At 36.7% G+C, this 23,905-nt stretch overlaps 3 non-coding genes across 3 annotated transcripts; 2 read left to right on the forward strand and 1 right to left on the reverse strand.

The window, feature by feature from the left end:
• The first annotated feature begins 8,619 nt into the window (after window positions 1-8,619).
• TRNAS-GGA (transfer RNA serine (anticodon GGA)) lies at window positions 8,620-8,706 on the forward strand. The gene has a single exon. It is a non-coding gene; the product is annotated as a tRNA-Ser (tRNA).
• A 1,219-nt stretch (window positions 8,707-9,925) lies between these two features.
• On the reverse strand, window positions 9,926-9,998 carry TRNAT-UGU (transfer RNA threonine (anticodon UGU)). The gene has a single exon. It is a non-coding gene; the product is annotated as a tRNA-Thr (tRNA).
• Window positions 9,999-11,665: 1,667 nt separating this feature from the next.
• Window positions 11,666-11,738, forward strand: TRNAF-GAA (transfer RNA phenylalanine (anticodon GAA)). Its single transcript has one exon. It is a non-coding gene; the product is annotated as a tRNA-Phe (tRNA).
• Window positions 11,739-23,905: the final 12,167 nt, after the last annotated feature.

Genomic DNA, 23,905 nt, shown 5'->3' on the forward strand with positions numbered 1-23,905 from the left:
TTTTCTTTCATATTTTATTCTTTCTTTTATTTTTTTGCTTCTTCCGAGAAAAAACTGTTAGACCAAAACTCTTTTAGGAAATCAAAAAATCCAGATACAAATGCATGATGTATATATTATATCATGCATATATCATAAAGAAGGAGTATGGAGGCGGTAGTGGGAATCGAACCCGCAACCCCAAGGTTATGAGCCTTATGAGCTACCAAACTGCTCTATACTCTTAAACTAAAGAGGGGTAACTAGTGGATAAAAGAGGGTTGGATACGCCCCTCTACCAATATCTATACAAATAGAATAGTCCATTTATACAGAATGGTAAAGAGGGCTCCTCTATGATTATCAATTCCAGAAATCCATACAAATACGAAAGGGTATTTTATCCTTACCAACTGGATCTTGTTGCACCCGGTAACAAACATTCATAAACCATTTCTCGAAGTACGTGTCCGGATAGCCCAAAATGTCGATAGTTAGCTCTAGGTCTTCCGGTCAAAAAACAACGTCGATGAAGGCGTGTAGGTGCACTATTACGCGGTAGGGATTGCAATTTTTCTCGCATTTTCGTTTTTTCACTCAAACTCAAGGGAGAAACTTTGCTTCTTATCTTTTTTTTTAAAGATTGACGAATCAAATGATATTTCTGTTCTAATTTCTGCCGCTTCTTCTCCCTCTGAATCAAACTTTTTTTTGCCATAATGTGTCGTTGCTATTATTACCAAGTATACGGTTCTAATCCTAGATGGAAAAATAAATAGAAAAAGAAATCTAAAAAGGCAGATCCTCCCTCTCTATCAAGAGTAATGAACTAGGTGCTGATACAGTACAAAAAAACAAACTAAATTAACCAAACTTGCCTGATGTTGAGGCAATCAAGAAAGCTGCATAAGTGAATATATAACCCACGGAAAAGTGAGCTAATCCAACCAATCTTGCTTGCACAATGGAAAGAGCCACGGGCTTATCTCTCCAGCGAATTAAATTAGCTAAAGGTGTGCGTTCATGAGCCCATGCTAAAGTCTCAATTAATTCCTGCCAATACCCCCGCCAGGAAATTAAGAACATAAATCCAGTAGCCCAAACAAGATGTCCAAATAAGAACATCCACGCCCATACCGATAAACTATTCATCCCAAAAGGATTATATCCATTGATAAGTTGTGAAGAGTTTAACCATAGGTAATCTCTTAACCATCCCATCAAATAAGTGGAGGATTCATTAAATTGTGAAACGTTGCCCTGCCATAATGTGATATGTTTCCAATGCCAATAAAAAGTAACCCACCCAATGGTATTTAACATCCAGAAAACTGCCAAATAAAATGCGTCCCAAGCAGAAATATCACAAGTACCGCCGCGCCCTGGGCCGTCACAAGGAAAACTATATCCAAAATCCTTTTTATCTGGCATTAATTTGGAACCGCGTGCATCTAAAGCGCCCTTTACTAAAATCAATGTAGTTGTATGCAAACCTAGAGCAATAGCATGATGAACCAAGAAATCCCCAGGTCCTATTGTTAAGAAAAGCGAATTACTATTCTCATTAACAGCATTCAACCATCCGGGCAACCATAGGCTTCGACCCGCATTGAAAGCGGGGCCATTCGTTGAAGATAAGAGTATATCGAACCCATATGTCGTCTTGCCATGAGCAGATTGTATCCATTGGGCAAATATAGGTTCGATCAAGATTTGCTTTTCTGGAGTACCAAAAGCAAGCATGACGTCGTTATGAACATAAAGGCCCAAGGTATGGAATCCTAGAAAGAGGCTAGCCCAACTTAAATGAGATATGATAGCTTCTTTATGGTCTAACATTCTTGCCAATACATTATCCTCATTCTGTTCCGGATTGTAATCCCTAATGAAAAAAATAGCTCCATGAGCAAAAGCCCCTGTCATGATGAACCCTGCAATATATTGGTGATGAGTATATAAAGCAGCTTGAGTAGTAAAGTCTTGTGCTATGAATGCATAAGGAGGTAAAGAGTACATATGTTGAGCTACTAAGGAAGTAATAACCCCTAAAGAAGCTAGAGCAAGACCTAACTGAAAATGAATCGAATTGTTGATTGTGTCATAAAGGCCCTTATGCCCACGCCCTAATCGACCCCCCGGAGGAGTATGCGCTTCTAAAAGATCTTTAATACTGTGCCCAATTCCGAAGTTAGTTCGATACATGTGACCGGCAATGAGAAAAATAAATGCAATAGCTAAATGATGGTGAGCCATATCGGTCAGCCACAAACTTTGTGTTTGTGGATGGAATCCCCCAAGAAGAGTTAGAATGGCAGTTCCCGCTCCTTGAGCGGTACCAAATAAATGATTACTCGAATCAGGGTTTTGGGCATAAAGATTCCATTGACCCGTCAAAAGGGGTCCCAACCCCTGGGGATAGGGTAATACATCTAAGAAATTATTCCATCGAACGTACTCCCCCCTGGATGCGGGAATAGCAACATGAACTAAATGTCCTGTCCAAGCCAAAGAACTTACCCCGAAAAGTCCTGACAAATGATGATTGAGACGAGATTCCGCGTTTTTGAACCACGAAAGGCTTGGTTTCCATTTGGGTTGTAGATGTAACCAACCCGCTATTAAGGACAGCGTAGAAAGAAATAATAGAAAAAGAGCTCCAGTATAAAGATCCTCATTGGTGCGTAATCCTATTGTATACCACCACTGATAAACTCCAGAATAAGCAATATTCACTGGACCAGCAGCACCTCCTCGAGTAAAGGCTTCCACAGCGGGTTGACCAAAATGAGGATCCCAAATCGCATGAGCAATAGGTCTTACGTGTAAAGGATCCTGTATCCATGATTCAAAATTTCCTTGCCAAGCTACATGAAACAGATTTCCGGACGTCCATAGAAAGATTATTGCTAATTGCCCAAAGTGAGAAGCAAAAATGTTCTGATAAAGACGTTCTTCAGTAATATCATCATGACTTTCGAAATCATGTGCGGTAGCAATACCAAACCAAATACGACGAGTAGTGGGGTCCTGAGCTAAGCCTTGGCTAAACCTGGGAAATCTTAATTCCATAATGCCTTTCAAATCCTCCTAGCCACTATCCTACTGCAATAATTCTCGCTAAGAAGAATGCCCATGTCGTGGCAATTCCACCCAGAAGGTAATGGGTTACTCCTACAGCGCGTCCTTGTATAATGCTCAAGGCTCTAGGCTGAGTAGCAGGAGCAACTTTTAATTTGTTATGAGCCCAAACGATAGATTCAATGAGTTCTTGCCAATAACCACGGCCGCTGAATAAAAACATTAAACTGAAGGCCCAGACAAAATGAGCACCTAAGAAAAAAAGACCATATGCAGATAATGAAGAACCATAAGACTGAATGACTTGCGATGCCTGTGCCCACAAGAAATCTCGAAGCCACCCATTAATCGTAATGGAACTCTGTGCAAAGTTTCCCCCTGTAATATGAGTTACCACCCCTTGATCACTTATAGTACCCCAAACATCCGACTGCATTTTCCAACTGAAATGGAAAATGACTACCGAAATTGCATTGTACATCCAGAATAAACCTAAGAAAACATGATCCCAGGCGGATACTTGACATGTTCCCCCTCGGCCAGGCCCATCGCAAGGAAAGCGAAAACCTAGATTTGCTTTATCGGGTATCAAACGGGAACTCCGAGCAAATAAAACACCTTTCAAAAGTATTAATACAGTCACATGTATGGTAAATGCATGAATGTGATGGACTAAAAAATCTGCGGTTCCTAATGGAATAGGTAACAAAGCCACTTTGCCACCTACTGCTACTAACTCGCCGCCTCCCCACGTTAAGCTAGTACTTGTTGTTGCACCAGGAGCTGTTACGCCAGGCGCAGTAGCATGGATATTTTGTACCCATTGAGCAAAGATAGGTTGTAATTGTATGGCAGTATCCGAAAACATATCTTGTGGACGGCCTAAAGCACTCATGGTATCATTATGAATGTACAAGCCAAAACTGTGAAAACCTAGAAATATACATACCCAGTTAAGGTGGGATATGATTGCATCGCGGTGTCTAAGGACGCGATCTAATAGATCGTTGTATCGAGTAGTTGGATCATAGTCTCTTACCATAAAAATTGCTGCATGTGCAGCAGCACCGACTATTAGAAATCCGCCAATCCACATGTGGTGTGTGAACAAGGAAAGTTGTGTACCATAGTCAGTAGCTAGGTATGGATAGGGAGGCATAGAATACATATGATGAGCTACAACAATGGTTGTAGAGCCTAGCATAGCTAGGTTAAGAGATAATTGAGCATGCCATGACGTTGTTAAGATTTCATAAAGACCCTTATGGCCTTGTCCTGTAAATGGGCCCTTGTGAGCCTCCAAAATATCTTTAAGTCCATGGCCAATACCCCAATTGGTCCTATACATATGACCTGCGATTAGGAAAAGAATAGCAATAGCTAAATGATGGTGCGCAATATCGGTCAGCCAGAGACCACCGGTTACTGGATCTAGTCCTCCGCGAAAAGTCAGAAATTCTGCGTATTTGGACCAATTTAAAGTGAAAAAAGGGGTTGCTCCTTCGGCAAAACTAGGATAAAGTTGAGCCAAAAGGTCCCGATTCAAGATAAATTCATGAGGAAGTGGTATCTCTTTAGGATCCACCCCAGCGTCAAGAAATTGGTTAATTGGTAAAGATACATGAATTTGGTGCCCCGCCCAAGAAAGAGACCCAAGTCCTAATAATCCCGCTAAGTGGTGATTCAACATGGATTCTACATCTTGGAACCAGGCCAATTTGGGAGCGGCTTTGTGATAATGGAACCAACCAGCAAAAAGCATTAACGCTGCAAAAATCAATGCACCAATTGCAGTACAATAGAGTTGTAATTCACTAGTTATTCCAGATGCTCGCCAAAGCTGAAAAAAACCAGAGGTTATTTGGATTCCTCGGAAACCCCCGCCTACATCACCATTCAATATTTCTTGCCCTACTATAGGCCAAACTACCTGAGCACTGGGTCCAATGTGAGTAGGATCACTTAGCCATGCTTCATAATTGGAAAAACGGGCGCCATGAAAGTACATGCCACTCAACCAAAGAAAGATAATGGAAAGTTGCCCGAAATGAGCACTAAAGACTTTTCGAGAAATCTCCTCCAAATCACCAGTATGACTATCGAAATCGTGAGCATCAGCATGTAGGTTCCAGATCCAAGTGGTAGTATCAGGGCCCTTAGCTAGTGTTCTTGAGAAATGGCCGGGTCTGGCCCATTCCTCAAAAGATGTTTTTACAGGATCCCTATCCACAACAATTTTTACTTCTGGTTCCGGCGAACGAATAATCATTAAGTCCTCCTCTTTCCGGACAAGACATACAAAGAGACCCGCCAACTGTCTTTTTAGTGAATCTTTGAAAGATATATATTTTGAAAGATAGATTTTGAAAGATAGATTTTGAAAGATAGATATTGTGATTAGTTCTTTTCTTTACTATCTACCATCCTTCTATTTTTTTTTTAGTTATTCACTGGAGCAATTATATATTGAAGTCAATCCGAGGCAAGTGTTCGGGTCTATTATGACATAAAGATTAGGTGCCTAACGGACATTGTTTATCTTGAAAAACAAATATTTCTCGACGTAAGAAAAAAATCTTTTTTATTTTTAATTTAAGAAACTAGTGTATTTTTTTTGAGGGCATAAGCTCCTATCTATATCTACTTTCCTTGAGCATAATATAGGGTTTTTTATTTGATTCTAAATTCCAAGATAACTCATTAGAATTATTAATAAGATGGTCCTAATATATTAGCAATATTTAGATTGCCCCCTCTTTTTATTCACTTTATTACTTCTATTCTAGACCCTATCCCTATGGTTTATTCTTATGAAATATCATATAAAATAGAAGGTATAAGAAATGGATATAATGAAATTCTTGATTCGATCTTACGACCTAATTTATTTGATTAATGGATCAACAACCAAACCACCCATTTTATGAAAAAGAAGGAGCATGGTCTTATTCAAATTCAAAGCGCTTCGTAATCTTCAACCAGTTCTGTGCTTCAATATAATTTCCCGGAGTAAGCGCTATAGCTTGTTTCCAATATTCAGCAGCTTGATCAAACCAAGCTTCCGCAATTTCCGAATCACCCTGTAGAATGGCCTGTTCTCCTCGGTCGGAATAGGAAGTTCCTTCCCTTAGAACCGTACTTGAGAGTTTCCTACCTCATACGGCTCAGAAATTGCTATCTGAATTTCCCCTATCTTAACTGAATTCGATTTATCAAAAATCGATCCAATTTGTTCTTGGGTTAAGCAGAAGAAATTAATTACCTAAGTTTCAAACCCTAATTTTTATCAATAATCAGTTTGATCTTTTTTCCCACCTTCAGAAGAATGAAGCATAGATAGATATAGAGCCTTCGTTCAAATTTTCTGAGAGGTAACTATCCCGGTTTCATATATGAAATCTCTATAGAATCCTTGAAAAAGACTTTTTTCCATAAGAAAGAAAAAAGAACTTACTATCTTTGGGATCTGATACTACACCGCTGCTTAATCCCTTAGTGGATCGGCTCTATTACATAAGCGGATTCCTAAATTTTGCCCCATATCATGGGATAAGTAAGCAGTTTTTTTTAGTTGTATCGACCCAGTCGCTCACTAATTGATCTTTACGGTGCTTTCTCTATCAATTTGAGAAACTTTATCCATAGAGTAGTAGTATAGGCCATACTTTCTTCGTTTTTTGATTCTCGTGAAGTGTCCTTCCTTCCTACAGCTGATAGGGAAAAATCGTTGTTTTTACGATCCCTATGTAGAAAGCCCTTTTTTTCTAGTATTTACTAGAAAATTTGATCCTCTCTTTTTTTTTTTTCTTTCTATAGTGGAGATAGTCGCACGTAATGACAGATCACGGCCATATTATTAAAAGCTTGCGGTAAGAAGGGGTTTCGTTCTAGTGCCCGGAAATAATATTCCAAAGCCTTTGTATGCTCTCCATTGCTTGTGTGTATAAGGCCTATGTTATAGAGTATATAACTTCGATCATAGGGATCGATTTCTAGTCGCGTAGCTTCATAATAATTTTGCAAAGCTTCCGCATAATTTCCTTCGGATTGAGCCAACATCCGTTACGGTCGTTCATTCTATTCAAAAAATCTCCGTTCCAAAACCGTACATGAGGTTTTCATCTCATACGGCTCCTCCCTTCTGTACATAATAGTACTAAGCGAAATAATCTATAGAATCAAAATAGAATTAGTCCCGTCTCATTATGAACCGAAAGGGGCTGGTATTTTTCCAAGAAATCTCTAGCCAACCTTCCCACAAGAGGTTTTTCTTAACACCAATGAATTCTATTAATGCTAGAGGAAAACGATAGCTCCAATAATTTCTTTGTTCTCAACGCCTCCTATTTAGAGGAATTAGCTACTTCAACGATCTTTGATGGTTATAGGGGTATCCAAAGTACAAACCTGATGGTTGTTTGTTATCCCAACCATTCTTCCCAGCCCTGATACCGATCAGGAAAGGGGTAATTTCTAACAAAGTTTTTCTCTTGTTGATTCCTATTTCTAGGTGTAGTGCTTTTCTCCCCTATGCTGCCTACGGATACTAATAGAGTAGGATTGGCCTGTAATCCATACCATACCATATCCTGTAGGTGTAACCTTTCGCTCAATACTCAAATCTACAATTGAAGTATCTGAAGCCGCATCAATCGAGGATACACGACGGAAGGAATTGTTAGTTCGCCTCACCTTCCCGAAGCGTGGGTTTGTTTGCTTTACAAATTTGGTTCTCTCTATGCCAACCCCCCTCTCTTTTTCGTAAGACTGAGGTATAGGTAGGGCTAAAAAAAAGCAAAAAAAAGAGTCAAATCGCACCATCTCTATAATAAGTAAATGCCTTTTTTTCTCCTGAGGTTGTCGGAATTATTCGCAATAAAATATTGGCTACAATTGAGGAGGTCTTATCAATGAAATTTCCATTTCCACGGGATCTAGGCATAATTCCCAACCCATTCTATATAGAATTGTTTTCATTCCTTCACAAAATAACATAAAAACAAACACATTCGATTCTTATAATTATAAATAGATTGATCCATATGCTCTACTCTAAATCCATATGCTTTAAATGGATAAGAGAGATATGGATTTTCCGCTCAGCTCAAATTGTATCCTTTTCCTTCTGCTTGGACACGAAGAGATATGAAATATTTGACTAAGACTGGATTTCATTCCACTTTCCTATTTCTGAACAACAACTTATGTTATCAACTATTTCGTGTTTTCAAAGTTATTAATTGTCTCATACCCTATTTTTGATTTCGATAGTATGGTGTAGCGTATCTTATGCAAACGGAATTCTAAGGTTTCTTTATTTTATTATGCAATAAGAAGAATTCTTCCATTTTCTTTTTCTTTAGTTGCGGGAAAACCCAAATTAAAACTTTTATTTTATAGCGAGCGCAATTTCTAGTAAAAAATCCTGTATCCTTCCACTTAGATCAAAAGGAATTTTTCCAATAGAACTATGGAACCCCCGAGTGGTTGCGGTTGTACCTGTACTGCAGGAATAAGAAAACTCGCTATTCACTCAGTTTATTTTCCATAATAAGTTATGTAGGAGAGATGGCCGAGCGGTTCAAGGCGTAGCATTGGAACTGCTATGTAGACTTTTGTTTACCGAGGGTTCGAATCCCTCTCTTTCCGTTTTTCTTAATTCATCAACGTTAAGGATCACAATGTATCAAATCAAATAACAATTTTTTCCAGCAATAATATAATATCTTATATTATCTTATTTTGATTTAATAGAAATTAGAAATTCTCTATAGCAAATTACTGTGGTATGTAAAATACACATAGAGGAAAAAAGAAAAAAGGATCCTAATCCTAGGGTTAATCAATTTTAGCTAGTTGATGGGAAAATACAAATTAATGGTAATGGTCTTAGGGCGATTTAGTTCGGGGAAAGGGGAAGGGGAAGAAAATTCTATGAACCTTTCCTTTTTTCGTTAAGTTCAAGTCTGACGAGAGTAATATTCTACAACTAACAACTCATTTATTTTGAGACCGACCCACTTCCTATCTAGGATTTTATTTACTAGTCCTTTATATTCCAACGTGTCAATCGCCAAATGCTTTGGCAATTTCCCCGGGTCCGATGAAGCAATATAATTTTGAACCAGACCTTTTGATCTTTGGTTATCTTTCGTAGTAATAATATCTCGGGGTTTGCAACGAAAACTTGGTATATTGACTATACGACCATTAACTAAAATATGTCTATGGTTGACTAATTGGCGGGCCCCAGGAATGGTTGAAGCCATACCCAATCGAAAAAGGATATTATCCAAACGCATTTCAAGTAATTGTAGTAAAACCTGGCCTGTTGACCTTTTTGCTTTTCCAGCGATATGTACATATCTAAGTAATTGTCGTTCTGTCAGACCATAATGAAAACGCAATTTCTGTTTTTCTTGAAGACGAATACGATATTGCTCCTTTTTCCCAGAATTGAATTTTTTTTTAAGATTACTTCCGGATTTAGGTGTTTTTCTAGTGAGTCCTGGTAAAGCTCCCAGACGGCGTATTTTTTTTAAACGAGGTCCTCGATAACGGGACATGAAGACTCCTTTTTTTATTTTATTGAAATTTCATTTTACACAATTAATTTCATTGTATTTACATTACAGAATACATCGAAATTAAAACTGAATTAAACTACAGGATAAACAGAGTAAAATCAACTAAAGTACCCCAAAAAATGGAATTTCATCAAAATCTTTTTTTTTTGTATATATATTATTTATTTTATTGTTTTGTATCTAGCAAAATTGTAAGGTAAAAAACATAAAAGATCCTGGATTCTCCATTTAATTCGGAAAAAAAGAGATTCTTGTTCGTAGAACATCGATAGAGAAAAAAAAGCCGACTATCGGATTTGAACCGATGACCCTCGCATTACAAATGCGATGCTCTAACCTCTGAGCTAAGTGGGCTTACATAACGGAAATAGTGTAACAAATAGAAATAGGTATAGTATAGGAAATCCGTAAAATCTCAGATATTAGTTATTAATCTTAGCTATTAACTAGTTCTAAATTTGAAGTTATACTTATAAAAATAAAAAAATACTAAAACTTCTTAAAGATAAAGTTAGCTTGATATGCTTAACTATAGGATATTAAAAAATAAAATTATAGAATTTATTGGTATTTTCATTCGATCATTATAGACTTTATTATTTGTTAATAATTTGAGGATTAATATTTCACTAAGGGGAACATAGAGTCAGAGTAAATAAAATTGCTAATTCTGATTAGAAAAAAAGAATAAATATCAAGCGTTATAGTATAATTTTGAATACTATAAAAAAGTAAGACGGGAGGTGGGGGAGATAAAAACTTTTGGATATATTGATTCGGATTGAATTGCAAATACATCAAGGATAGAATCAATTCAATTCTGAATTGCAATAAGCAAGCGAGGTCTCTCAAATAGAGTCGAACTGAACTGCTAGACTACGTTGAGTGATGAACTCAATGATTCAAAAAAAAAACTAAGAGATGGATGAAATTACACAAGGAATCCTGGTCTCAAAGAAGAGGGAAATGGGGATATGGCGAAATCGGTAGACGCTACGGACTTGATTGTATTGAGCCTTGGTATGGAAACCTGCTAAGTGGTAACTTCCAAATTCAGAGAAACCCTGGAATTAAAAAAGGGCAATCCTGAGCCAAATCCGTGTTTTGAGAAAACAAGGGGTTCTCGAACTAGAATACAAAGGAAAAGGATAGGTGCAGAGACTCAATGGAAGCTGTTCTAACGAATCGAGTTAATTACGTTGTGTTGTTAGTGGAATTCCTTCTAGTTCTAAATTAGAGAAAGAGGGGTTTTATACCTTATACATTTAATAAACACGTATAGATACTGACATAGCAAACGATTAATCACAGAACTCATATTATATTCTAATTATAATATAGGTTCTTTATCTTTTTTAAAAATGAAATTAGAAATGATAATGATTATGAAATAAAAAACTCATATCATAATTTTTTTTTTTCATTATTGTGAATCCACTCCAATCGAATATTGAATAATCAAATTCTTCAATTAAAATTCAAAGTTTTCGAGATCTTTAAAAAAGTGGATTAATCGGACGAGGACAAAGAGAGAGTCCCATTCTACATGTCAATACTGACAACAATGAAATTTCTAGTAAAAGGAAAATCCGTCGACTTTATAAGTTGTGAGGGTTCAAGTCCCTCTATCCCCAAATCCTCTTTTATTCCCTAACTATACTATATTATTATTATTTATCCTCTTTTTTTTTTTCTTTTTATCAATGCACTTTTTTTTCTTTTTATCAATGCAATGGGTTTAAGATTCATTAGCTTTCTCATTCTACTCTTTCACAAAGGAATGCGAAGAGAACTCAATGGATCTTATCCTATTCATTGAATAGATTTCTTTTTTATTAGAGTATCGGCAAGAAATCTTGGTTATTCACTCTATTTTTAAGTTTTATTTAAGTAAACCATGCACAATGCATAGGACTACCCCCCCCATTTTCAAATTTAAAATTTGAAATACTTTAATTAATTTTTAGTCCTTTTAATTGACATAGATACAAATACTCTACTAGGATGATGCACAAGAAAAGGTCAGGATAGCTCAGTTGGTAGAGCAGAGGACTGAAAATCCTCGTGTCACCAGTTCAAATCTGGTTCCTGGCAGAGAAAAAAAAAAAAAAGATCCACCGAATAGGTATTGATCCAAATACCTCGAGATGGATTGTGATACATATTCATTAATAATATTTATTCATCTAAGTGGATAAATCTATAATATAAATATAGAGGCACTTCTTTTTCTTTTTAAAGAAGTTTTAAAATATATCTTTTCTTTATGATAAAGAAGGGGGTGAGATTCCCCTTTATTTTTTTGCGTTTCTTAATTTTGTATTCCGCTATTCCGACGAATATTTTTTTAGTCTTGCTTATCTTTATCTTATCTTATTTTCCTAGTTGTGCTAAGTAATGTGCGCGGTACAAAGTTCCTGGTAGAGAACTTCTTTGAGTCATCCTATTTTTCTGTTCATATGAAGGAAATTAATATGCGATTTTCAAAATAGGGGAATCCAAATGAAACCCTTTTTTTGCTCAGTCTATCTGGAATGCTTTTGTATAATTAGGAATTAATTATAAATAGGTATTCCGTTTCATCTAGGAAAAGAACCTAAAAATATTCCTTGACTTGAATAAAATCTGGAGTTGTGTTGTATAAGTGAGCATGAATTTCTTATCATTCAATGAGCATCTTGTATTTCATAAAAATTGGGGGTTATATAATCCTTACGTAAGGGCCAGCCTATCCAACTTTCAGGCATTAGGATACGTTTAAGGCGCGGATGATTATCATAAGAGATTCCCACCATATCATAAGATTCGCGTTCTTGAAAATCGGCACTTCTCCAAATCCAGAAGACAGACGGAATTCTAGGATTATCCTTTTGGGCAAAGACTTTTATGCAGACTTCTTCTGGATTATCTATACCATATTGTATTCTCGTAAGATGATACACGCTAGCTAAAGATCCACCGGGTGCTACATCATAAGCACATTGGGAGCGTAAATAATTGTAACCATATACATATAAAATGACAGCAATGGAATCCCAATCCCCTGCTTTTATTTGTAAAGTCTCTATTCCTCGGTGATCAAAGCCCAAAGATCTATGAACCACCTCATGTTTGACTAGCCAATTAGATAACCAACCCTGCTGCATTGTCTTCATCTCTCCCTCTTTGTATAAATATTTCACATTTCGGATGCAAGTTTGAAAGATTGCCCTGCTTTTTATTTTTCTACACAAAAGAGCCCCTCTCCTAATTCACTAATTTGTAGGAAGGTACTGAACTTTTGGATTTGAAAAAAGTTTCAGAAGATATATCTAATGTAGATGGTGATTGATAGAGCAATTCTTGCTCATAAGTTCCTGTATGAGTACTGCGCCTAACATAAAGCTTGTGACTGGTAGTAAAACATCTATTTTTATTTTGAGATAGAGTTTGATCCTCAACTATTTCTCGCGATATCTTCTTACGAAGTTTTGTGTAGGGCATCTATAACTGCCTCCGGTTTAGGTGGGCAGCCCGGCAAGTAGACATCCACAGGAATTAACTTATCAACTCCCCGAACAGTACTATAGGAATCCGTACTGAACATTCCCCCTGTAATAGTACAGGCTCCCATAGCAATGACGTATTTTGGTTCAGGCATTTGCTCGTATAATCTCACTAAAGAGGGAGCCATTTTCATTGTTACCGTACCGGCTGTTAAAATTAGGTCTGCTTGCCTAGGACTTGATCTTGGTACCAATCCATAACGATCAAAGTCGAATCGTGAGCCTATTAATGAAGCAAATTCAATGAAACAACAACTGGTACCGTATAGAAGGGGCCATAAACTGGAGAGTCTTGACCAATTCGAAAGATCATTTGGTGTAGTTGAAATAACAGAATTGGAACTTGTTTGGTCAAGTAAGGGAAACTCAATCAAATTCATAACTGTCTCAATAGAATCTTTTCCTTCTTTTTTTTTGTCTAAATATTCAGTTAAGACCATTCCAAGGCTCCTTTTCGCCATGCATAAACTAAACCAACAACTAAGATAAGCACGAAAATCAAAGCTTCGATAAAAACGGATACACCCAATACGTCGAAACTCATTGCCCAAGGGTATAGAAAGACGGTTTCCACATCAAAAACAACAAAAACGAGCGCAAACATATAATAGCGTATTCGGAATTGTACCCAAGCCCCTCCCATGGGTTCTATACCCGATTCATAACTAGAAAGCTTCTCTGGTCCTTCACTAACCGGGGCTAAAAGTCCTGAAATCGAAAATGCCAAAATAGGAATAAGGCTTGCTATTATTAGAAATGTCCAAAAAATATCATATTCGTGAAGCAGAAACATAATGTACTCCCATTAATGTGGAATAGGCGGAACTTAAATTAGTCAATTCAATTCAGCATTGTCAATTTATCCAGAACTTCTCTCTTTTCCTCGGTGAAACAAGAATCTTTTTTGTTCAAACAAAAGCGCTTAGTTTAAGTTTAGCCTTTGTTTCCTCTGTGCTGCATCTTCTTTAAAGATTCATCCAATGGAATCCCAACTCCCTTTCTTTTGGATTTCCATTCTATTTAGATATGGTGTATGTAGATCTAATTCTTATATAAAGAAAACTTTCTCGTTTCACTTTGTCTCGCTTTCTCTAGAATCTCTAGAAAAAAGAATAGCTCTATCCTTTATTTAATATTTAATAATAAAATAATAAGAGACTATTAAATAAAAATGAGAATACTACTAAATTAGAACCTAATTAAGATAGTAGGACTAATCTATGCAGTATAATTAATGAGAAGTAATACTATAAAATAAAAATAAAGAACTCTATTTCAGAACTATGAGACAGAATATTCTGTTTTCTTATTTACTCTTTACTTTATTTTTTCTATTTAAAGTTGATCAATTTACATAATGTATCTATAAACAAAGTAATAAATATACTTAAAACAAAGTAGGAATTCGCAAAATGGATAAAATCATTGCAGTTATTATAGGGAAGTCTAGAGATATCCTATTTGAAGGAGGACGGGATTCAAATCAGGGAAAGGATCCTTTCTTCTATTGATTTGATAGAAATTCGTTTTTCTTTTCCTGTCTGTATGATTTTGATTTTCGATGAATGAGCCTTTGGTAATGCTTTTATCTCTATTCTATGTCGCAGGCGCCTATCCAGTCTATAAACAAATACTAATGAGAAAATGAAAACTATACTAAACTAAAGAAAACATAGGATAGAGATCCTAAAATCTAAAAAAGGGCATATTAGGGCTATACGGATTCGAACCGTAGACCTTCTCGGTAAAACAGATCAAACGGATTATTATCGAAATGATTTGAACTGTTTCAAAGACCCAACATGCATTTTTTTGCATTGGGCTCTTTCATAAACTGATTTAAAGATCAGTTAGTCCACCATAGTTTTTCTTTACGGAAAGATAATGAGATGGCTCCCTGTGCTCTGATTGATTTTTTGTATTATGATCTATCTAGGAGCAATACCAAAGTGTTTCAAAGGAGGATTACCTTGACTTAGGTCTGCCTCCGGTCTAAATTAAATCAACCTAAGTGAAATGGAGTCTCTATCGTTCCACTGCAAGAGTTAACTATGAGACTTCATACACCTTAAAGTTCATAGAACGAAAAGAAGTTTTTTGGAGGCCCTTATCCTCATTACGCCTAGCATTTAGTGGGCTGGATATTTACCTTATCAACTAGCAAATCCATAAGGGTTCTATTTGATTAGGCACCTGAATTGGCACCTGAATCGGACTGAACCGACTGTTTGTCAGGCTACTGTTCTCCTATTCTCTCGAATCTATGAAGTAAGACATTGATTTTGCAATAAGATCGATTATGTTCATTGCATAATAAGCTCCTTTGAAAAGCATTGGCGCACGTGTAAACGAGTTGCTCTACCGAACTGAGCTATAGCCCTTATCAGAGATATCTTAACATATAGATAATTTCTTGTCAAGATGAATATTTTCTAATGCCAGAGGATACCCCTTTGATCTGTATCTGTTTAGTATTTAGTTTAGTATTTAGTATATAACAGACCAATAACAGAGCGGTATTGCTTAGAAAAGGGATTCAATATATAATCGATCGAAGTAATGGGTCTTCCTTTGTGGTGATAAATTGCCTACTTAACTCAGTGGTTAGAGTATTGCTTTCATACGGCGGGAGTCATTGGTTCAAATCCAATAGTAGGTAAGTAGGTAGAAAAATTACTAGATAGCATTGGACTTACTTCGCTTCGCTATCTAATAACTTTTTCTACCCCTCTTCCCTTTTTCTTTGTATCAACTATAAACCACTGGATTGTCTTCAATTGGATGGGGGAATCCAATTGACAGCCTCGATTCGTATCCTAGCTCGTCTGAGAGCGAGCTTCGCTTCAACCAAATCTTTCGGCTTCAACCAAATCTTTCGTACCCTCAGCTTTACTCAAGTTAGCTTCGGCTATTTCAAGTGCCTTTTGAGCTTCTTCCGGATCAATATCACTACCCCAGTTCCGCATCATTTCCTAAAATGATGATCTCATTATTAACTATTCTCGCAAAACCGCTCCACAGAATCGCTGTTAACCATTGGTCGTTGAGGAGGCGTATTCTCAAAGGACCCATATCTACTGCTGTGTTAATGGGGGCGTGGTTTGGTAATACGCCAATTTGGCCACTATTAGTGGATAAAATGATTTCTTTCACTTCACAATCCCAAATAATTCGCTTAGGAGTCAGTACATAAAGATTTAATTTCATTTCTTCGATTTGTTCTCCTCTTCTAAGGTTATAGCTTTCGTGCTAGCTTCATCGATGTTACCCACCAAATAAAAAGCCTGTTCAGGTAGGCCGTCTAATTCTCCGGAAAGGATTAGTTGAAATCCCCTAATAGTTTCCGCAAGAGCAACATACTTTCCTGGAGAACCAGTAAAAACTTCTGCCACAAAGAACGGTTGTGATAAGAAACGCTCAATTTTTCTTGCTCTTGCTACAGTTAAACGATCCTCTTCCGATAATTCATCCAAGCCAAGAATTGCGATAATGTCCTGAAGTTCTTTGTAACGTTGTAAAGTTTCCTTAACTCTTTGCGCAGTTTCATAATGTTCGTTGCCAACGATCCGAGGCTGTAACATAGTCGAGGTTGAATCTAAAGGATCTACTGCTGGATAAATACCCTTGGAAGCTAATCCTCTGGAAAGTACGGTAGTAGCATCCAAATGTGCAAATGTTGTGGCAGGGGCAGGTCGGTCAAATCGTCTGCAGTACATAAACTGCTTGAATCGAAGTTATAGATCCCTTTTTAGTAGAAGCAATTCTTTCTTGCAAAGGTACTAAGAGTAGGTTGATAACCCACTGCGGAGGGCATTCTCCCTAATAAAGCGGATACCTCTGATCCTGCTTGAACAACAAAACGAAAGATATTATCGATAAATAAAAGCACGTCTTGCTTATTAACATCTCGGAAATATTCCGCCATAGTTAGGGCAGTTAAACCAACTCTCATACGAGCTCCCGGTGGTTCATTCATTTGGCCATAGACTAGAGCTACCTTTGATTCCTCAATATTTTTTTCATTAATTACTCCGGATTCCTTCATTTCCATATAAAGATCATTTCCTTCACGAGTCCGTTCCCCTACTCCACCGAATACGGATACGCCCCCATGAGCTTTAGCAATGTTATTGATTAATTCCATGATCAGTACTGTTTTACCTACTCCAGCCCCCCCAAATAGTCCTATTTTTCCTCCACGTCGATAAGGAGCTAAAAGATCGACGACCTTAATACCTGTTTCAAAGATGGATAATTTCGTATCTAACTCGATAAAGGCAGGCGCAGATCTATGAATAGGGAACGTTGCAAAAGGCAGGCGCAGGATCTATGAATAGGGAACGTTGCACTACTATCTACAGGACCCAAATTGTCAACAGGCTCCCCAAGAACGTTGAAAATTCGTCCGAGAGTAGCTCCACCGACCGGAACACTGAGAGGAGCTCCCGTGTCAATCACTTCCATTCCTCTCATCAACCCGTCCGTAGCACTCATAGCTACAGCTCTAACTCGATTATTTCCTAATAATTGTTGTACCTCACAAGTCACATTATATTGCTTATCGGCAGTGTCTCTACTCTGGACTACCAAAGCGTTATAAATATAAGGTAACTTGCCTGGGGGAAAAGTGACATCCAGCACGGGTCCCATAATTTGATCGATACGACCTGTACTTTTTTCTTCAATGTGTGGAAACCCCGGGAGGAGAAGTAGTAGGATTGGTTCTCATAATTATCACATAATTAAAAAAAAGGAATTTGTCGAAATTTTTTCTTTTGTATTGTGGAATAATGCCATATCAATGCAAAAAAAATCCAAAAGTAAAAGGAAAGGAATTAGTTAATTCAATAAGAGAGAAAGGGGACCAGACTTGATTTCGTTGCCCAAGCGAATCCCATTCAATCGTTTACTCATGGATGAGTCCATTGGAAGTTCAATCAATCTTTTTGTTTCATATACATTTTGCCTTTTGTGGAGGATCTGTGCCTACTCTACTTTCCTATCTAGGACTTCGATATACAAAATATACTACTGGTGTAGCATAGATGCTGTCAACAAAGAATTTTATTAGTATTTAGTTAGGTATTTGCATTCAAATAAGAAAAGAGAACTATTAAGAACTTGTAAAATAAGGATTAGGAATTATTTGGGGTTGCGCTATATCTATCAAAGAGTATACAAATATTATGGATTTGGTAAATCAAATCCATGGTTTAATAACGAACCGTGTTAACTTACCATAACAACAACACAATCCTATCGAATTCCTATATTGGAATTCCTATAGGAGAGAACATACACAGGGTGTACGCATTATATATGAATGAAACATATTCATTAACCTAAGCATGCCCTCAATTTTCTTTAATGAGTTGATATTATATTAATTAGATATCCTTTTTGTTTACGAGATTTTGCTAAAGTTTCATTTACGCCTAATTAACATCGAGTAGACCCTGTTATTGTGAGAATTCTTAATTCAAGAGTTATAGGGAGGGACTTATGTCACCACAAACAGAAACTAAAGCAGTGTTGGATTTCAAGCTGGTGTTAAGATTATAAATTGACTTACTACACCCCAGAGTATGAAACTAAGGATACTGATATCTTGGCAGCATCCGAGTAAGTCCTCAGCCTGGGGTTCCGCCCGAAGAAGCAGGGGCTGCAGTAGCTGCCGAATCTTCTACTGGTACATGGACAACTGTTTGGACTGAGGACTTACCAGTCTTGATCGTTACAAAGGTCGATGCTATCACATCGAGCCTGGTTGCTGGGGAAGACAACCAATGGATCTGTTATGTAGCTTATCCATTAGACCTATTTGAAGAGGGTTCCGTTACTACATGTTACTTCCATTGTAGGTAACGTATTTGGTTTCAAAGCCCTACGTGCTCTACGTTTGGAGGATCTACGAATTCCCCCTACTTATTCAAAAACTTTCCAAGGCCCGCCTCATGGTATCCAAGTGAAAGAGAATAAGTTGAACAAGTACGGTCGTCCTTTATTGGATGTACTATTAAACCAAAAGTGGGATTATCCGCAAAAAATTATGGTAGAGCGGGTTATGAGTGTTCACGAGGTGGACTTGATTTTACCAAAGATGATGAAACGTAAACTCACAACCATTTATGCGCTGGAGAGACCGTTTTGTCTTTGTGGCCGAAGCTATTTATAAATCACAGGCCGAAACCGGTGAAATCAAGGGGCATTACTTGAATGCGACTGCGGGTACTTGTGAAGAAATGATTAAGAGAGCTGTATTTGCAAGAGAATTAGGGGTTCCTATTGTAATGCATGACTACTTAACTGGGGGATTCACCGCAAATACTACTTTGGGCTCATTATTGCCGCGACAATGGCCTACTTCTTTGGGGGAGATCATATCCACTCCGGTACAGTAGTAGGTAAGTTAGAAGGGGAACGCGAAATGACTTTAGGTTTTGTTGATTTATTGCGCGATGATTTTATTGAAAAAGATCGTGCTCGCGGTATCTTTTTCACTCAGGACTGGGTATCCATGCCAGGTGTTATACCGGTAGCTTCAGGTGGTATTCATGTTTGGCATATGCCAGCTCTGACCGAAATCTTTGGGGACGATTCTGTATTACAATTTGGTGGAGGAACTTTAGGACATCCTTGGGGAAATGCACCTGGTGCAGCAGCTAATCGAGTGGCTTTAGAAGCCTGTGTACAAGCTCGTAACGAAGGGCGCGATCTTGCTCGCGAAGGTAATGAAATTATCCGAGCAGCTTGCAAATGGAGTCCTGAACTAGCCGCAGCTTGTGAAGTATGGAAGGCGATCAAATTCGAGTTCGAGCCGGTAGATACTATTGATTAACTAGATAAAACTAAAGATAAAGAAGGTATAAATAAAAAAGAAACGAAATAAAAAGAGAAAAAAATCAGTTATGAAATGCAGTAATTCTTCTTTATTCTTCTAATTGATTGCAATTAAACTCGGCTCAATCTTTTTTAGAAAAAAAAGATTGAGCCGAATAAAAATAGATCATGATATGATCATGAGACTTGACAAATTGAGATTCGTCTATTCTATATATCTAGAATATATATATTAAGGTATAATACAATAAAGAAATACAAATAAAATAATAAAATAATAAAATATAGTATTATCATATGATAATGATAATGGAATCAAATACGCAGTATTTACAGAAAAAAGTCTTCGTTTATTGGAAAGAATCAATATACTTTAATGTCGAATCGGGATTCACTAAGACAGAAATAAAGCATTGGGTCGAACTCTTCTTTGGTGTTAAGGTGGTAGCTGTGAATAGCCATCGACTACCTGGAAAAGGTAGAAGAATAGGACCTATTCTGGGCCATACAATGCATTACAGACGTATGATCATTACCCTTCAACCGGGTTATTCTATTCCACTTCTAGATAGAGAAAAAAACTAAAGGAGAATGAATGAAAAAAGACATAGTTTGGAAGTTAGACCTTTTTATAGGACTCTCTTTCAATTTCAAAAAAGAGGACGTTTGAAACTTTTAACAGGCGTAATCGTGAGTCAACAAGTGACTCGAACTGTGTGTAAAAAAAGAAGCATTTTTTTTTTTTCAAAATGCTAGAACTAGATAAGGAAGTTTTCTATAACCTTGAGAAAAAGGATAAAAAGGTAGTTTTTTTTTAGTTTATGACTCCGATCAAGAGCGAGAAATCCTTGATTTGGGATTGGACATAGAACCTGGACCCATCGTAGAGACGTTTAGTTCAAAAGAAAGGATCGTATCCTGATGGTAAGAATTATACTTTCGTGGAAATACAGCGCTATAGACTTCAATGCGGTAGAGTAGACGTTTTGTTTCTAATTTTTCTGGACCAAACCTCCGCTCCGACCCAACGATACAATGAATTTTTTCTGTTCATATTCATAAATAAAAAAGATTCGGAATCGCAATGCTACTATATGCGTCCAGAGGAGTATTTGGAATAATATTCTTCTATAATCCATTATTGCGGGGGGTCTTACTAACAGGGCTTCGCTGCACGGGACAGGTCTTCGTCGAAAAGCTAACTCCACCCGGCATTTTCATACCCTTTCTTTGGGTGGTATATCGCCTTTTAAAGTCTAAGAGGGTAGTAGGGGATCTATAGTAGGTAAGATAATTTGCCCTTTGATTTTGATTGAATATACTATTTTTCCGCCTTTACCACGCATTATTGTATGCGCTTCTAGAGAAGTATGTATGCAGGAAGTAAATTCTAACCGCTTTCTTTTGAATCCAATTTCAAATTAGATTAGAAAGATAGAAAGGCCATGAGGATGGGAAAATCAAAATAAAATCTTTTTAATTAGTTCTCCTTTTTTGGAATTTTCTTATTATCCTTTCATTTTTTTTACAGAATATTTTTCAAACTAAAAATAAAAAATACAATACAATAGTCAATATTCCTTATAATAGATATACTTAATTATATCATAAGAATCTTAAGATATTTTTCGACTAGATAGAAATAGTAAATTTGAATTGAGACACCTATTCCATGACGGATTTAAACTTACCTTCTATTTTCGTGCCTTTAGTAGGCTTAGTATTTCCGGCAATTGCAATGACTTCTTTATTTCTTTATGTGCAAAAAAATAAGATTGTCTAGTATTTTTTAGTGTAAGTAATATAATATGGTAGGGTATGTGGCTTTTTCTACACACACTTTCTACACACAAATGAAAAACGGTTATGGATGCGGATATAGGCTACGAGCATAAATGCATGAATATGCAGAGCCAGGTATAGCGAGTTTTATTTTATTTATTTTAATTGAATCAACGAATATTTTTTGAATAGAAAGTCAATGTATCTAACCTATTATTTCACAGGAGTACTAGTTGCTGAAGGCGATTTCAGAATCAAAAAAAGTAAAGTCAAAATTATTTAGCTTATTCTCTCAATTTCAATCGACCGCTGCTGGATTTAGTATATCTAATATGAATTGGCGATCAGAACACATATGGGTAGAACTTCTAAAAGGTTCTCGAAAAAGGGGTAATTTTTTCTGGGCCTGTATTCTTTTTCTAGGTTCACTAGGATTCTTATCGGTTGGGATTTCCAGTTATCTTGGTAAGAATATTATATCTATACTTCCATCTCAAGAAATTCTTTTTTTTCCGCAGGGGGTCGTGATGTCTTTCTACGGAATCGCAGGCCTATTCATTAGCTCCTACTTGTGGTGTACTATTTTGTGGAATGTAGGTAGTGGTTATGACCGATTCGATAGAAAAGAGGGAATAGTGTGCATTTTTCGTTGGGGATTCCCTGGAATAAAACGTCGCGTCTTCCTTCGATTCCTTATGCGGGATATCCAATCAATTAGAATTCAGGTTAAAGAGGGTCTTTATCCTCGTCGTATTCTTTATATGGAAATCCGGGGCCAGGGGATCATTCCCTTGACTCGTACTGATGATAAATTTTTTACTCCACGAGAAATTGAACAAAAAGCTGCCGAATTGGCCTATTTCTTGCGCGTACCAATTGAAGTATTTTGAGGTATCTTTTTTGAACTGAGTTGAATGAAGAAAAGAAGAATTGGAAGAAGAAAAGTTTTCTCAACACAGGGAGGAAGTCCCTTCTAAATTGGATTTGTTATTGTAAGGGGATTTTTAAGTATTTATCTAAAGGAAGGAACAAACGAGGATAAGAGAAATTTGCTTTTAATTTTTTTTTATCCAAGTTAGATATATCGCATACTATTCTTCCTTTTTCATCCGAAAGGGCTTTTTTTTTATTCTATTTCACTATTTCATTCCATCTAGATCTAAGAAAGAACCCAATGCACTGAAATTCCACTAATAACTAATATACAAAAAAGAAGAATAGATACAGGGTATCAAACCTATAGAGTTTTTGCTTCAAAGAAATAGAAATATCATGAAATAGAAATATCATCATATAGAGTCAGGGAATGGAATAGAGTCAGCGAATGAAGCATATTCATTAACAACTCCATTTACAGATCAAAAATGAAAAAAAAGAAAGCATTGCCTTCTTTACTATATCTTGTATTTATCGTACTTTTGCCTTGGGGGGTCTCTTCCTCATTTAACAAATGTCTGGAACTTTGGATTAAGAATTGGTGGAATACCAGGCAATCCGAAACTCTCTTAACTGATATTCAAGAGAAAAGGATTCTAGAAAGATTCATAGAATTAGAAGAACTTTCTCTCTTGGACGAGATGATAAAAGGGAAACTAAAGACACATGTACAAAAACCTCCTACAGGAATACACAAGGAAATAATACAATGGGTCAAAATAAATAATGAGGATCATCTCCATACCATTTTGCATTTCTCGACAAATATAATCTGTTTGGCTATTCTAAGTGGTTCTTTTTTTCTGGGTAAAGAGGAACTTGTCATTTTGAATTCTTGGGTTCAGGAATTCTTCTATAATTTAAATGACTCAATAAAAGCTTTTTTTATTCTTTTAGTTACTGATTTTTTTGTTGGATTTCACTCCACCCGTGGTTGGGAACTAGTAATTCGTTGGGTCTACAACGATTTTGGATGGGCTCCTAACGAGCTTATTTTCACTATTTTTGTTTGTAGTTTTCCAGTAATTCTAGATACATGTTTGAAATTTTGGGTCTTTTTTTGTTTAAATCGTCTATCTCCTTCGCTTGTAGTCATTTATCATTCAATTAGTGAAGCATAAATTCATTTGATCTCCCGATATTAATATTAATCAAATT

This window comes from Triticum urartu, unplaced genomic scaffold (assembly GCF_056163025.1).
Source record: "Triticum urartu cultivar PI428250 unplaced genomic scaffold, HENAU_Tu73 scaffold2, whole genome shotgun sequence".
Taxonomy (NCBI): Eukaryota; Viridiplantae; Streptophyta; class Magnoliopsida; order Poales; family Poaceae; genus Triticum; species Triticum urartu.